Here is a 14,216-nt window from a genome sequence, read left to right as displayed (position 1 = left end):
TTGAGCAAAGTATGGACTATCATATATTTCTGGAAAGCCCAGGATGTCTACTTTCCAACGCCGTTGAGAGCGCGCCAATTGGGCTTCTGTAGCTCCAGAAAATCCACTTCGAGTGCAGGGAGGTCAGAATCCAACAGCATCTGCAGTCCTTTTCAGTCTCTGAATCAGATTTTTGCTCAGGTCCCTCAATTTCAGCCAGAAAATACCTGAAATCACAGAAAAACACACAAACTCATAGTAAAGTCCAGAAAAGTGAATTTTAACTAAAAACTAATAAAAATATACTAAAAACTAACTAGATCATACTAAACACATACTAAAAACAATGCCAAAAATCGTACAAATTATCCGCTCATCACAACACCAAACTTAAATTGTTGCTTGTCCTCAAGCAACTGAAAATCAAATAAGATAAAAAGAAGAGAATATACTATAAACTCCAAATTATCAATGAAACTTAGCTCCACATTAGCTGAGCGGGACTAGTAGCTTTTTGCCTCCGAACAGTTTTGGCATCTCACTCTATCCTTTGAAATTCAGAATGATTGGCTTCTTTAGGAACTCAGAATCCAGATAGTGTTATTGATTCTCATAGTTAAGTATGATGATTCTTGAACACAACTACTTTATGAGTCTTGGCCGTGGCCCAAAGCACTCTGTCTTCCAGTATTACCACCGGATACATACATGCCACAGACACATAATTGGGTGAACCTTTTCAGATTGTGACTCAGCTTTGCTCAAGTCCCCAATTAGAGGTGTCCAGGGTTCTTAAGCACACTCTTATTGCCTTGGATCACAACTTTATTTCTTTTTTCTTTCTTTTTCTTTCTTTTTTCTTTTTCTCCCCTTTTTTTCGTTTTTTTTTCATAGCTTTTTCTTGCTTCAAGAATCATTTTTATGATTTTTCAGATCCTCAGTAACATGTCTCTTTTTTCATCATTCTTTCAAGAGCCAACAATTTTAACATTCATGAACAACAAATTCAAAAGACATATGCACTGTTCAAGCATACATTCAGAAAACAAAAAGTATTGTCACCACATCAAACTAATTAAGCTAGTTTTAAAGATGAATTTGAAATCCTGTACTTCTTGTTCTTTTGTAATAAAAACAGTTTTCATTTAAGAAAGGTGATGGATTCATATTCATAGCTTTAAGGCATAGACACTAAGACACTAATGATCACAAGACACAAACATAGATAAACATAAGCATGAAAATTTCGAAAAACAGGAAAATAAAGAACAAGGAGATTAAAGAACGGGTCCACCTTAGTGATGGCGGCTTGTTCTTCCTCTTGAAGATCCTATGGAGTGCTTGAGCTCCTCAATGTCTCTTCCTTGTCTTTGTTGCTCCTCTCTCATGATTCTTTGATCTTCTCTAATTTCATGGAGGAGAATGGAGTGTTCTTGGTGCTCCACCCTTAGTTGTCCCATGTTGGAACTCAATTCTCCTAGGGAGGTGTTGATTTGCTCCCAATAGTTTTGTGGAGGAAAGTGCATCCCTTGAGATGAATCTCTCCATCTCTCATGACTCGGCGGTAGAAGCTTTTGCCTTCCCTTTCCTCTTCTTAGAGGTTTTTCTGGCCTTGGATGCCATAAATGGTTATGGAAAAACAAAAAGCAATGCTTTTACCACACCAAACTTAAAAGGTTTGCTCGTCCTCGAGCAAAAGAAGAAAGAATAGAGGAGAAGAAGAAGAAAATGGAGGATATGGAGGAGGTTGTGTGGTTTTATGAAGGATGGATGTGAGTGGTGAATGGGTGAAGAAGAAGAGAGAGGGTGGTGGGGTGGGTGGGGATCCTGTGGGGTCCACAGATCCTAAGGTGTCAAGGAAAAGTCATCCCTGCACCAAATGGCAATCAAAATCACGTTTTGTGCCAAATCTGGCGTTAAACGCCGGGCTGGTGCCCCTTTCTGGCGTTTAACGCCAGGTTCTTGCCCTTTTCTGGCGTTTAACGCCAGTCTGGTGCCCCTTTCTGGCGTTAAACGCCCAGAATGGTGCCAGACTGGGCGTTAAACGCCCAACTGCTACCCTCACTGGCGTTTAAACGCCAGTGAGTTCTTCCTCCAGGGTGTGCTGTTTTTCTTCCTGTTTTTCATTCTGTTTTTGCTTTTTCAATTGATTTTGTGACTTCTCATGATCATCAACCTACAAAATAACAAAAAATAACAAAAGAAAATAGATAAAATATAACATTGGGTTGCCTCCCAACAAGCGCTTCTTTAATGTCAGTAGCTTGATAGAGGGCTCTCATGGAGCCTCATATTTTCTCAGAGCAATGTTGGAACCTCCCAACACCAAACTTAGAGTTTGAATGTGGGGGTTCAACACCAAACTTAGAGTTTGGTTGTGGCCTCCCAACACCAAACTTAGAGTTTGACTGTGGGGGCTCTGTTTGACTCTGATTTGAGAGAAGCTCTTCATGCTTCTTCTTCATGGTGACAGAGGGGTATCCTTGAGCCTTAAACACAAAGGATTCTTCATTCACTTGAATGATCAGTTCACCTCCATCAACATCAATCACAGCCTTTGCTGTGGCTAGGAAGGGTCTGCCAAGGATGATAGATTCATCCATGCACTTCCCAGTCTCTAGGACTATGAAATCAGTAGGGATGTAATGGTCCTCAATCTTCACCAAAACATCCTCTACAAGTCCATGAGCTTGTTTTCTTGAGTTGTCTGCCATCTCTAGTGAGATTCTTGCAGCTTGTACCTCAAAGATCCCTAGCTTCTCCATTACAGAGAGAGGCATGAGGTTTACACTTGACCCTAAGTCACACAGAGCCTTCTTGAAGGTCATGGTGCCTATGGTACAAGGTATTGAAAACTTCCCAGGATCTTGTTTCTTTTGAGGTAATCTCTGCCTAGACAAGTCATCCAGTTCTTTGGTGAGCAAAGGGGGTTCATCCTCCCAAGTCTCATTTCCAAATAACTTGTCATTTAGCTTCATGATTGCTCCAAGGTATTTAGCAACTTGCTCTTCAGTGACATACTCATCCTCTTCAGAGGAAGAATACTCATCAGAGCTCATGAAAGGCAGAAGTAAGTCCAATGGAATCTCTATGATCTCATTTTGAGCCTCAGATTCCCATGGTTCCTCATTGGGGAACTCTGTGGAGGCTAGTGCACGCCCATTGAGGCCTTCCTCAGTGGCGTCCACTTCCTCTCTTTCCTCTCCAGATTCGGCCATGTTTATGGCTTTGCACTCTCCTTTTGGATTTTCTTCTGTATTACTTGGGAGAGTACTAGGAGGGAGTTCAGTAACTTTCTTGCTCAGCTGTCCCACTTGTGCCTCCAAATTCCTAATGGAGGACCTTGTTTCAGTCATGAAACTTTGAGTGGTTTTGATTAGATCAGAGATCATGGTTGCTAAGTCAGAGGGGTTCTGCTTAGAATTCTCTGTCTGTTGCTGAGAAGATGATGGAAAAGGCTTGCCATTGCTAAACCTGTTTCTTCCACCATTATTGTTGTTGAAACCTTGTTGAGGTCTCTCTTGATTCTTCCATGAGAAATTTGGGTGATTTCTCCATGAAGAATTATAGGTGTTTCCATAGGGTTCTCCTAGGTAATTCACCTCTTCCATTGAAGGGTTCTCAGGATCATAAGCTTCTTCTTCAGATGAAGCATCCTTAGTACTGCTTGGTGCATTTTGCATTCCAGACAGACTTTGAGAAATCAAATTGACTTGTTGAGTCAATATCTTGTTCTGAGCCAATATGGCATTCAGAGTGTCAATCTCAAGAACTCCTTTCTTCTGACTTGTCCCATTGTTCATAGGATTCCTTTCAGAAGTGTACATGAATTGGTTATTTGCAACTATTTCAATTAGCTCTTGAGCTTCTGTAGGCGTTTTCTTCAGATAAAGAGACCCTCCAGCAGAGCTATCCAAAGACATCTTGGATAGTTCAGAGAGACCATCATAGAAAAAGGGAATAGCATAAGTCTGTAGACCTCAGGGTCTACCCCATTAGTCTTGACAGTGTCACAGATTTGCAAGAATTCAGCTAAAAACTGATGAGGATCTTCCAATGGAAGTCCATGGAACTTGCAATTCTGTTGCATTAGAGAAACTAATTGAGGCTTAAGCTCAAAGTTGTTTGCTCCAATGGCAGGGATAGAGATGCTTCTCCCATAGAAGTCGGGAGTAGGTGCAGTAAAGTCACCCAGCACCTTCCTTGCATTGTTGGCATTGTTGTTGTTTTCGGCTGCCATATCTTCTTCTCCTTTGAAGAAATCGGTTAGGTCCTTTACAGAGAGTTGTGCCTTAGCTTCTCTTAGCTTTCGCTTCAAGGTCCTTTCAGGTTCAAGGTCAGCTTCAACAAGAATGTCTTTGTCTTTGTTCCTGCTCATATGAAAGAGAAGAAAACAAGAAAATATGGAATCCTCTATGTCACAGTATAGAGATTCCTTGAGGTGTCAGAGGAAAAGAAAAATAGAAGGCATAAGTAGAAAATTCGAACTTATCAAAGAAGATGGAGTTCGAATTTTGCATTAAGGAATAGTGTTGGTCCAAAAATAGAAGGATGTGAGAAGAAGGGAAGTAATTTTCGAAAATTAAGTAAAAGATTTTGAAAACATTTTGAAAAACACTAATTGATTTTCGAAAACAAAAGTGGGAAAGAAGTAAAGTGATTTTTGAAAAAGATTTTGAAATTAGAAATTAAAAAGATTTGATTGAAAACTATTTTGAAAAAGATGTGGTTGAGAAGATATGATTGGTTTTTAAAAGATGTGATTAAAAAGATATGATTGAAAAGTTATGGTTTTAAAAAGATATGATTGAGAAGATATGATTTGAAAACAATTTTAAAAAGATTTGATTTTAAAAATTAATGACTTGCCTAACAAGAAAAGATATGATTCAAACATTAAACCTTTCTCAACAGAAAAGGCAACAAACTTGAGATGTTCAATCAAATCATTAATTGTTAGTAAGTATCTTTGAAAAAGGAAAGAAATTGATTTTGAAAACATTTGATTGAAAAGATATGATTTGAAAAAGATTTGATTTTGAAAAATTTTGAAAACTAAAAAAAAAATTGATTTGAAAAACAAAATCTTCCCCCTTGTGCCATCCTGGCGTTAAACGCCCAGAATGGTGCACATTCTGGCGTTTAACGCCCAAAACTCTACCCTTTTGGGCGTTAAACGCCCAGCCAGGTACCCTGGCTGGCGTTTAAACGCCAGTCTGTCTTCTTCACTGGGCATTTTTGAATGCCCAGCTTTTTCTGTATAATTCCTCTGCAGTATGTTCTGAATCTTCAATTCTCTGTATTATTGACTTGAAAAGACACAAATTAAAAATATTTTTGGATTTTTTTTTTAATGAGAAAAAATCAAAATGAAACTAAAATCAAATAACAATGCATGCAAGACACCAAACTTAGCAGTTTGTATACTACTGACACTAACAACATGAGAATGCATATGAGAAACACAAAACACTCAAGTCAATAGAATTCAAAGATCAAAACAAGGAAATCATCAAGAACAACTTGAAGATAAATGAAGACACATGCATAAATTCGAAAAATGCAAGAAGAACAGAAACATGCAATTGACACCAAACTTAAAATGAGACACTAGACTTAAACAAGAAATATTTTTGGTTTTTATGATTTTGTAATTTTTTGGACTTTTCGAAAATTAAGTGGAAGAAGAAAATAAAGGTATCAAAATTCTTAATGAGAATTCCAGGAATCATGCAATGTTAGTCTAAAGCTTTAGTCTAAAGGAATTAGACATAGCTAGCTAAGCTTCAGCAGGACATTGCATTCAAGAGCTAAATTGATGATGATCAATCAGCTTTGGTGATGATAAGAACATCACCTTGAAACACTAGAATCCATTCTTAAGAACTCTGAAAAAAAATAATACCTAATCTAAGCAACAAGATGAACCGTCAGTTGTCCATACACAAACAATCCCCGGCAACGGCGCCAAAAACTTGGTGCACGAAATTGTGATCACTACTTTTACACAAAACAATCCCTAGTAATGGCTCCAAAGACTTGGTGCTCAATACCATGGCATAAACACAACTTCGCACAACTAACCAGCAAGTGTACTGGGTCGTCCAAGTAATAAACCTTACGCGAGTAAGGGTCGATCCCACGGAGATTGTTGCTATGAAGCAAGCTATGGTCACCTTGTAAATCTCAGTCAGGCAGATTCAATTGGGTATAGTGATAAACGAATAAAGCATAAAGATAAAGATAGAGATACTTATGTATATCATTGGTGAGAGCTTCAGACAAGCGTATGAAGATGCCTTCCCTTCCGTCTCTCTGCTTTCCTACAGTCTTCATCCAATCCTTATTACTCCTTTCCATGGCAAGCTCATGTAGGGTTTCACCGTTGTCAGTGGCTACCTCCCATCCTCTCAGTGAAAATGTTCCCATGCTCTGTCACAGCATATGGCTAATCAGCTGTCGGTTCTCGGTCAGGCCGGAATAAAATCCATCGATCCTTTTGCGTCTGTCACTAACGCCCCGCCTGCTAGGAGTTTGAAGCACGTCACAGTCATTCAATCATTGAATCCTACTCAGAATACCACAGACAAGGTTAGACCTTCCGGATTCTCTTGAATGCCGCCATCAGTTCTCGCCTATACCACGAAGACTCTGATCTCACGGAATGGCTGGCTCGTTTGTCAGGCGAGCACTCGTTTGTCAGGCGATCAACCATGCATCGTGTATCAGGAATCCAAGAGATATTCACTAAGCCTCAGATGCTTGTAGAACAAGAGTGGTTGTCAGTCACTTTGTTCATAAGTGAGAATGATGATGAGTGTCACGGATCATCACATTCATCAAGTTGAAGAACAGGTGATATCTTGGAACAAGAACAAGCGGAATTGAATAGAAGAACAATAGTAATTGCATTAATACTCGAGGTACAGCAGAGCTCCACACCTTAATCTATGGTGTGTAGAAACTCCACCGTTGAAAATACATAAGAACAAGAGTGATCATTGGCTTCGGCCCCAGAGAGGGAACCAGAAAGACCAAGATGAAAATACAATAGTAAAAGGTCTTACTTATAGGAAACTAGTAGCTTAAGAATTACAAAGGTGAGTAAAAGACATAAAAATCCACTTCCGGGCCCACTTGGTGTGTGCTTGGGCTGAGCAATGAAGCATTTTCGTGTAGAGACTCTCCTTGGAGTTAAACGCCAGCTTTTATGCCAGTTTGGGCGTTTAACTCCCATTTAGGTGCCAGTTCCGACGTTTAACGCTGGAATTCCTGAGGGTGACTTTGAACGCCGGTTTGGGCCATCAAATCTTGGGCAAAGTATGGACTATCATATATTGCTGGAAAGCCCAGGATGTCTACTTTCCAACGCCGTTGAGAGCGCGCCAATTGGGCTTCTGTAGCTCCAGAAAATCTACTTCGAGTGCAGGGAGGTCAGAATCCAACAGCATCTGCAGTCCTTTTCAGTCTCTGAATCAGATTTTTGCTCAGGTCCCTCAATTTCAGCCAGAAAATACCTGAAATCACAGAAAAACACACAAACTCATAGTAAAGTCCAGAAAAGTGAATTTTAACTAAAAACTAATAAAAATATACTAAAAACTAACTAGATCATACTAAAAACATACTAAAAACAATGCCAAAAAGCGTACAAATTATCCGCTCATCACTTACGCGTGGAGGGTCATTCTGCTAAAAGAATTTCTAAGTTAAAAGCTGCAGAATTCACAAATTCAACCCCCAATCTTCCGACGGACATAACTTCCTCATTTTAAATCGTTTTTCACCCGTTCTTCGAACGACATGGACATCCCGGATCCAATTTCATTTCTAAAAAGATTTGGCACAAAACAAAGATCCGTAGTCCAAGTTATGTCCCGTCAAAGTATGCCCAAAAACCATATTTTTCATAAAACCACAAAGTGCCATTTTCAAACAAGCCATTTTCAACCCTTTTTCAAAATCAACCAAAACATGCCAATTTCATCCCTTTTCTTTGAAATCGATCAAAGTATATCAAAATCGACAATAAGCCTCCTCAACTCATACACTAACACATTACCACAATTCACAAAACCGCCATATAACCATTTTTACCCATTTCACACAATGGCTAAATTACAAACACATTAACATGTCATACATCCTTCCTCATCCCAATTTCTAACAATACTATTCCCAATCAATCCTCATTATACATAAACAATATCATACTCACTATCACATGGTTTCACCCACAAATCAACCTTAATCATTTCTCAAACATATATCACAACATACATATCTCTCATGCATCATCATACCATCAAGGCATCAATAGTCATGATCACATATATGACCACATAACATACCTCAACCAAAACCAAACATACCTCATCTACACAATTTCACCCAAAATTACCAAATTCCACACCTCAACCCCTCAAACCTTATTATTCAATAACCAACCCAATCATTCACATATTCATTATCTGAAATTCATCCAATCACTTGTATCATCATACAATGCACACATCAACTTACCTTCCTTACCTCTTTCCGGCCTCCGGCCCGAAATTTACGGCCTCCGGCCCAATTTCACAATTTGAATGCATAAACCACAAATCAATACTCATTACCCAATACATCAAATTCCCAATACACCAAGCATACAAGGCCACACAATTCTCAACCCAATCATTAATTCACATTACATATCAACTATGCATATTAGCACCAACCATTTGCACAATCCAAACTTAATCCTAGGGCATCTAGCCTAGGAATTCTCATCACATCACACGGTACTTAAATGAAACTTAAACCGTACCTCTTGTAGCCAAATCAATTGAGCCTCTTCTTTAGAAGTCTCCACCAACCTTAGCCCTAAGCCTCACCAAAGCTCCTCAAGCAACACCAATCTCCCAATTGTGCACCAAGATCATCAAATACACTAACATAACCAATATCACATACATACATCAACCTAGGGCTCATAAAAATGACAAATCACAAGGGTTTGAGCACTTCTTATCTCAGCCCATATGAAGTAGGGATAGAACCCACTTAGAATCCATGTTGGAGTATCCCTAAACACCCAAAATCACAAGATTTCAACACTAACTTCCCAAAAACGTGTAACAGTGGGGAATTTCGAAAACTGGGCAGAGATGAATGGAATACTCACCACAAAACTTAGATAGAAATGTAGAGGATGAGAAGAGCGATGCGTGGCCGCAAACGGCTCGTCAATCGGAGCTCCGTAGCTCAAGTTATGGTGGTTTGAAGATCAAAGAGAGTTAGGCTTTCTCTCTTCTCTTCTCTCTTCTCAATTCAGCGCCCCACACTCCTCTTTTAGGGTAAAAATGAGCTGAAATGCTCATAACTAATGTTTATATATGTTGGGTCTTGGGCCCACTTAGGCCCAGTTCACTTATTTTTGTCCGTTGGCCCCATTTTGGACCAAAACCTTTAAGATTAGCGCTTTAAATCGCACTTCAAATATTTCTACCTCCCCTAATTATAATTCCTCATTTCTTAATCTTATTTACTCATAATCAATTTTCTCAGCTGCAGTACCAGACAAGTCTCAGCCAGTACTGCCGGTCAAAATTCCACTGTGCGCTTTTACGCAGAAAACTATGTCTTCCGACTCGGAAAAACTCACTGAATCCAAATATCATATTTAAATCATCAAATTCCAATCGCCAAATCTTCCAACCATATTCGCTCCTACTTAACTCATTATTTAATTAATTTCGGTTAGACCGGGTATTACAGGTAGCGGCGGCGGCGTAAGGACGGTGGTTAATCCTGCTTACATTGAGATGTGAGGTTTGAGGCAAGAGTATCCCGCTCGCATCCCTTCGGATCAATAGAGTGTGCAGGCACAAAATCATGGATGGTGATCTGAGCACCATATCTCGGGGGTTCCCAATGATGATTCTGAAGGGCGACATCTCTATGGAGGTGTGTCGGGTTGGCAGTTGAACCGACAATGTGATATGACAGCCAATAGGATAGGCATTCATCATGTACATCTTCTATCTGTTTGTTTGCTTTGCCGACTTGTAATTGCTTGCCTAATTGCTACTTGAATTACTTGCCTTACATGCCAATACTTGTGCTTTACTTGCTTTGCATATAATTGTGCTTTCTACTGGGATTGAGAAAGTTCAGAAGGCGGCGGCGATGGAATCGCATGGATGATAGGTTAGTGAAAGCTGTGAGATAGCGGTGAATTGTTAGAATAGAAAATCCCCTATGATAGATTACCCTTGAATGTATTATGGTTTAAGTTATGGTTTATTGTTTTAGTACGCTTTAAGATAAATCTTGTGATGGATATGAAGTCTAGGATTGCCTTTGGCGTCCTAGGATCTTATATCTTACATCACTGGGCACTATTACCATACTGAGAACCTCCGGTTCTCATACCATATTTCTGTTGTGCTTTTTCAGATACAGGTCGCAACTCACCTCGGTGAGTTGCTTTGGATGGTGACAGAAGCAGAGGATCTTGATACTTCTTGGAGTCTTTTGATTTATTTGTATATCTCTCACTTTTGTATTTTGTTTTGTCTTAGAGGCTTGTATTTGAGAGAGAAAATCTTGTATAAGTTGTTTTAACTTCAAATTCTGTTTTGTCTGTTTATATGGCTAGCCGGCTTAAACTCCGCGAGCCGTGGCTAGATTCTCTTGATATTATACTATTATCTTATGTTATATTATCTCTATTTCTTGTGCATTAAGTTAGTAGCTTCGTTAGTAGGTTTTGTGCTTTTTAAATTCTGTTTTTGAGTTATATCCTTCATCAGGCTTCTAGATTATATTAATTCTTTCTATATATTATATATATGAGCTTAGAACTATCATATCCTTTGATTAACTTTTGCTTTACGGTGCGAGGTAAAGTTTAGGCTAATTAGAGTGTTACATTTTGGAAGCAAGGATTGAAGATATTGGACTTCCTGTGATAGAAATAATTGTTGAAGAAGACACACATAAAAAGACTAGTACTCCACACTTGAATGACTGTGCTGGGGACTCCGTTATTGAAGAACCTATTGACCAACAAGGGAGACATGATCTCAATAAAGAGATTGAAGAGTACATCGCTGACGATGCATCGGAACCAAGTGTAGTAGAAGCAACGCCGATTTCTGATCTACCACTAGTCACGATGGATGTTCCACTTGGTCGGGGTCACCGCATGAAGACACCCTCAGTCAAGTTGCTCGATTTTGTCTCTGCTGCTACGATACCAATAGTCCCTACCAACTAACCTCCCTCTCCATCAAAATCCTCAGGTGTGCCGTATCCTATACAAAATTTTGTGAAGTATAATTCCTTTTCCAAACAACACCGCAGTTTTCTTGCCTCTCTCCAGACAGAGCAGGAGCCTTTATTTTTCTCTCAAGCAGTTAGAGATGAGCATTGGCGCGAAGCGATGTCCCAAGAAATTCATGCACTTCAACTCAATGACACTTGGAAGCTCACAACCCTTCCTCCAGGAAAAAAAGCACATCGGTGTAAGTGGGTTTATAAAATTAAATACAACTTTGACGGGACAATAGAGATGTTCAAAGCAAGATTGGTAATTTTGGAAAATAATCAAGTGAAAGGCTTGGATTATAATGAAACATTTTCTCCAGTGGTAAAGATGGTAATAATTCGCACAACACTCGTAGTGGCAGCAGCCCAGGATTGGGAACTCCACCAAATGGATGTCCACAATGCATTTTTTCATGGAGAACTTGATGAGGACGTTTACATGAAGCTTTCCCCTAGTTTTCATGTGTCTCAACAAGGAGTGGTTTGTAAACTTCAGAAATCTCTCTACGGACTGCGATAAGCTCCATGATGCTGGTTTGCAAAACTTTCATCTGCTCTCTTTCAATATGGTTTCAAGCAATCCCCAAAGGACCATTCCTTGTTTAGCCTTCACCACAATAGCGTGCAGTTGGTAGTTTTGGTATATGTTGATGACCTTGTCATTGCAGAAAATGATGGTGCTGCAATTCAACGTTTCAAAGAGTATTTACACACATGTTTTCACATGAAAGATTTAGGCTGGCTGAAATACTTCTTAGGAGTTGAGGTTGCCAGATCTCCAACTGAAATTTTTCTGTGCTAAAGAAAATATGCTTTAAACATAATCACTGTAACAGTACTTCTGGGTGCTAAGCCTGTAGCAACACTGTGCGAAGAGAATCATCGACTGGGGTCAGCTACAGGTTCTCTTTTATCTGATCCTAGCATATATCGTCAACTTGTTGGAAAATTGATTTATTTGTGTTTTACTCGGCCTGATCTAGCCTACAGTGTTCACATGTTATCCCAGTTCATGCAAAATCCACACATCGAACACTGGCAAGCTGCTTTGCGTGTTATACGCTATTTAAAGGGACATTCTGGACAAGGAATTCTTCTCCCATGAGAGAATGATTTGCGACTCTATGGATGGTGTGACTCCGATTGAGCTAGTTATCCACTCACTCGCATCTCAATCATAGGCTGGTTCATCCAGCTTGGTAACTCACCAATATCTTGGAAGACTCTGAAACAACAGACAGTGACTGCCTCCTCCCCCATTCGTCTCTATTGCGGCAGTCAAGTAGCTCTTCACATTGCTAAAAATCCAGTTTTTCATGAACGCACAAAGCACATTGAAGTAGATTGTCATCTTGTTTGGGATGATATCGTGCACCAACGCCTCCTTCTATCTTATGTCCCACTCAAACTCAGTTGGTCGACCTTTTTACTAAAATAAAATGAAATTGAAAGTTGGAAATAAAATGCTTGACAAAAAGGAATTAAGATAAACAACGTAAGACGGAATAATAAGAAGGAAAAGAAATAAAATAAATAAAGATCGTAATTGAAGCAAGTAAATTGTAGCTTAAAATAAATGAATGAAATAAATTAAAATATCGAAAAAGGTATGGAAAACAATAAAATAAAGTAAAATAGAAATTTAAAATAATGAAAATAAAATGAACAAAAAAAATAAGAAAATTGACTCCTAACACTTACGTGCACTTGCACTCCATAGATTTCTTTGTCATCAGCGTGACTTTGGATTTTGTAGAGTTTTATGTAATGTTGTAATATCCAAATTGAAATCCCCTTTTTTACTTTTACTTTTTTTCTATTTATAGAATACAAGGATAGATTTGCAGAGCGTTTTTCCTCTTTCCACGATCTAGCTTCCTCCTATTTCTCAGGCCACGACATTGCCTTAACTATAAAGATTTTTGACTCCCAAATTTAACGTTCCACGTCTTCTCTTATCTTGATCTTCAAGTCCAACGTTCCATAAAGTGCTTCTGGATGAGACCTTTGTGAAATTATTGGATTTTGATTTTTAGAAGTCACTGACTCGACTCCTTCTAGGATAAGTCGAACCCTTATGCTAGTACTTTTTTGGAACAACTCATGCCATGATACTTTGACTTACATTTTTGTGGAACAACCCACATGTTATGACATTTCGACTTACACATTGTCAACTTACCTTTAAATCAAATGATCATGATCGAACTATCTGAACTATCGAAATTTTGTGCTAACACTAATAAATTAAATTTAATACCTATTATTACTTAGTTGAATTAAAAAGTAATGAAAATACAATTAACATCTATATTAAAACTATAATAATAACAGTGTCCAATTACAAATATTAAGTGTATACTATTTGGTGTACTTAAACATGATTAATAATATTTTTGTCACTGTTACTCTATTTCATATATCCTCTCAAATAAATTGCCTAAAATATTTTTAAATATGATCAACTTTAACATATCGGCATCTACTTATTATATATACATTTTAATATATGATTTATAAAAATTCATTGACAGTTTTATGTTATATATTTTTTTATTTTTGTTATAAATTATTTTTTTAATTTTTTTTAGTTATCTTCAAACACAAAAAACTAAAGAAAGCTTTAAAATTGTGTCCTATGACACTATCTTTTGAAAAGTATCAACAAATAAATAGATAATTTGATCTCTAAATAATACTACAACACATAAATTTATATTATATAATTAATTTATTGATGTACGGTTTAAATCTAGTTAATTTGATTATCATTATAATGAATTATTTTATGATTTCTCTAAAGAATAAAGCAAGGCAGAACAGTTTAGAGTTTATGGAAGATTTATTAGACGTGCTTGTATTTAAAAATTAATTATGTATAATTAGTAGTTACAAACGCTAGTTAATTAGAATAAGTTTTTTAT

This window comes from Arachis stenosperma, chromosome 9 (assembly GCF_014773155.1).
Source record: "Arachis stenosperma cultivar V10309 chromosome 9, arast.V10309.gnm1.PFL2, whole genome shotgun sequence".
NCBI lineage: Eukaryota > Viridiplantae > Streptophyta > Magnoliopsida > Fabales > Fabaceae > Arachis > Arachis stenosperma.
This window is presented reverse-complemented; position numbering follows the sequence as displayed.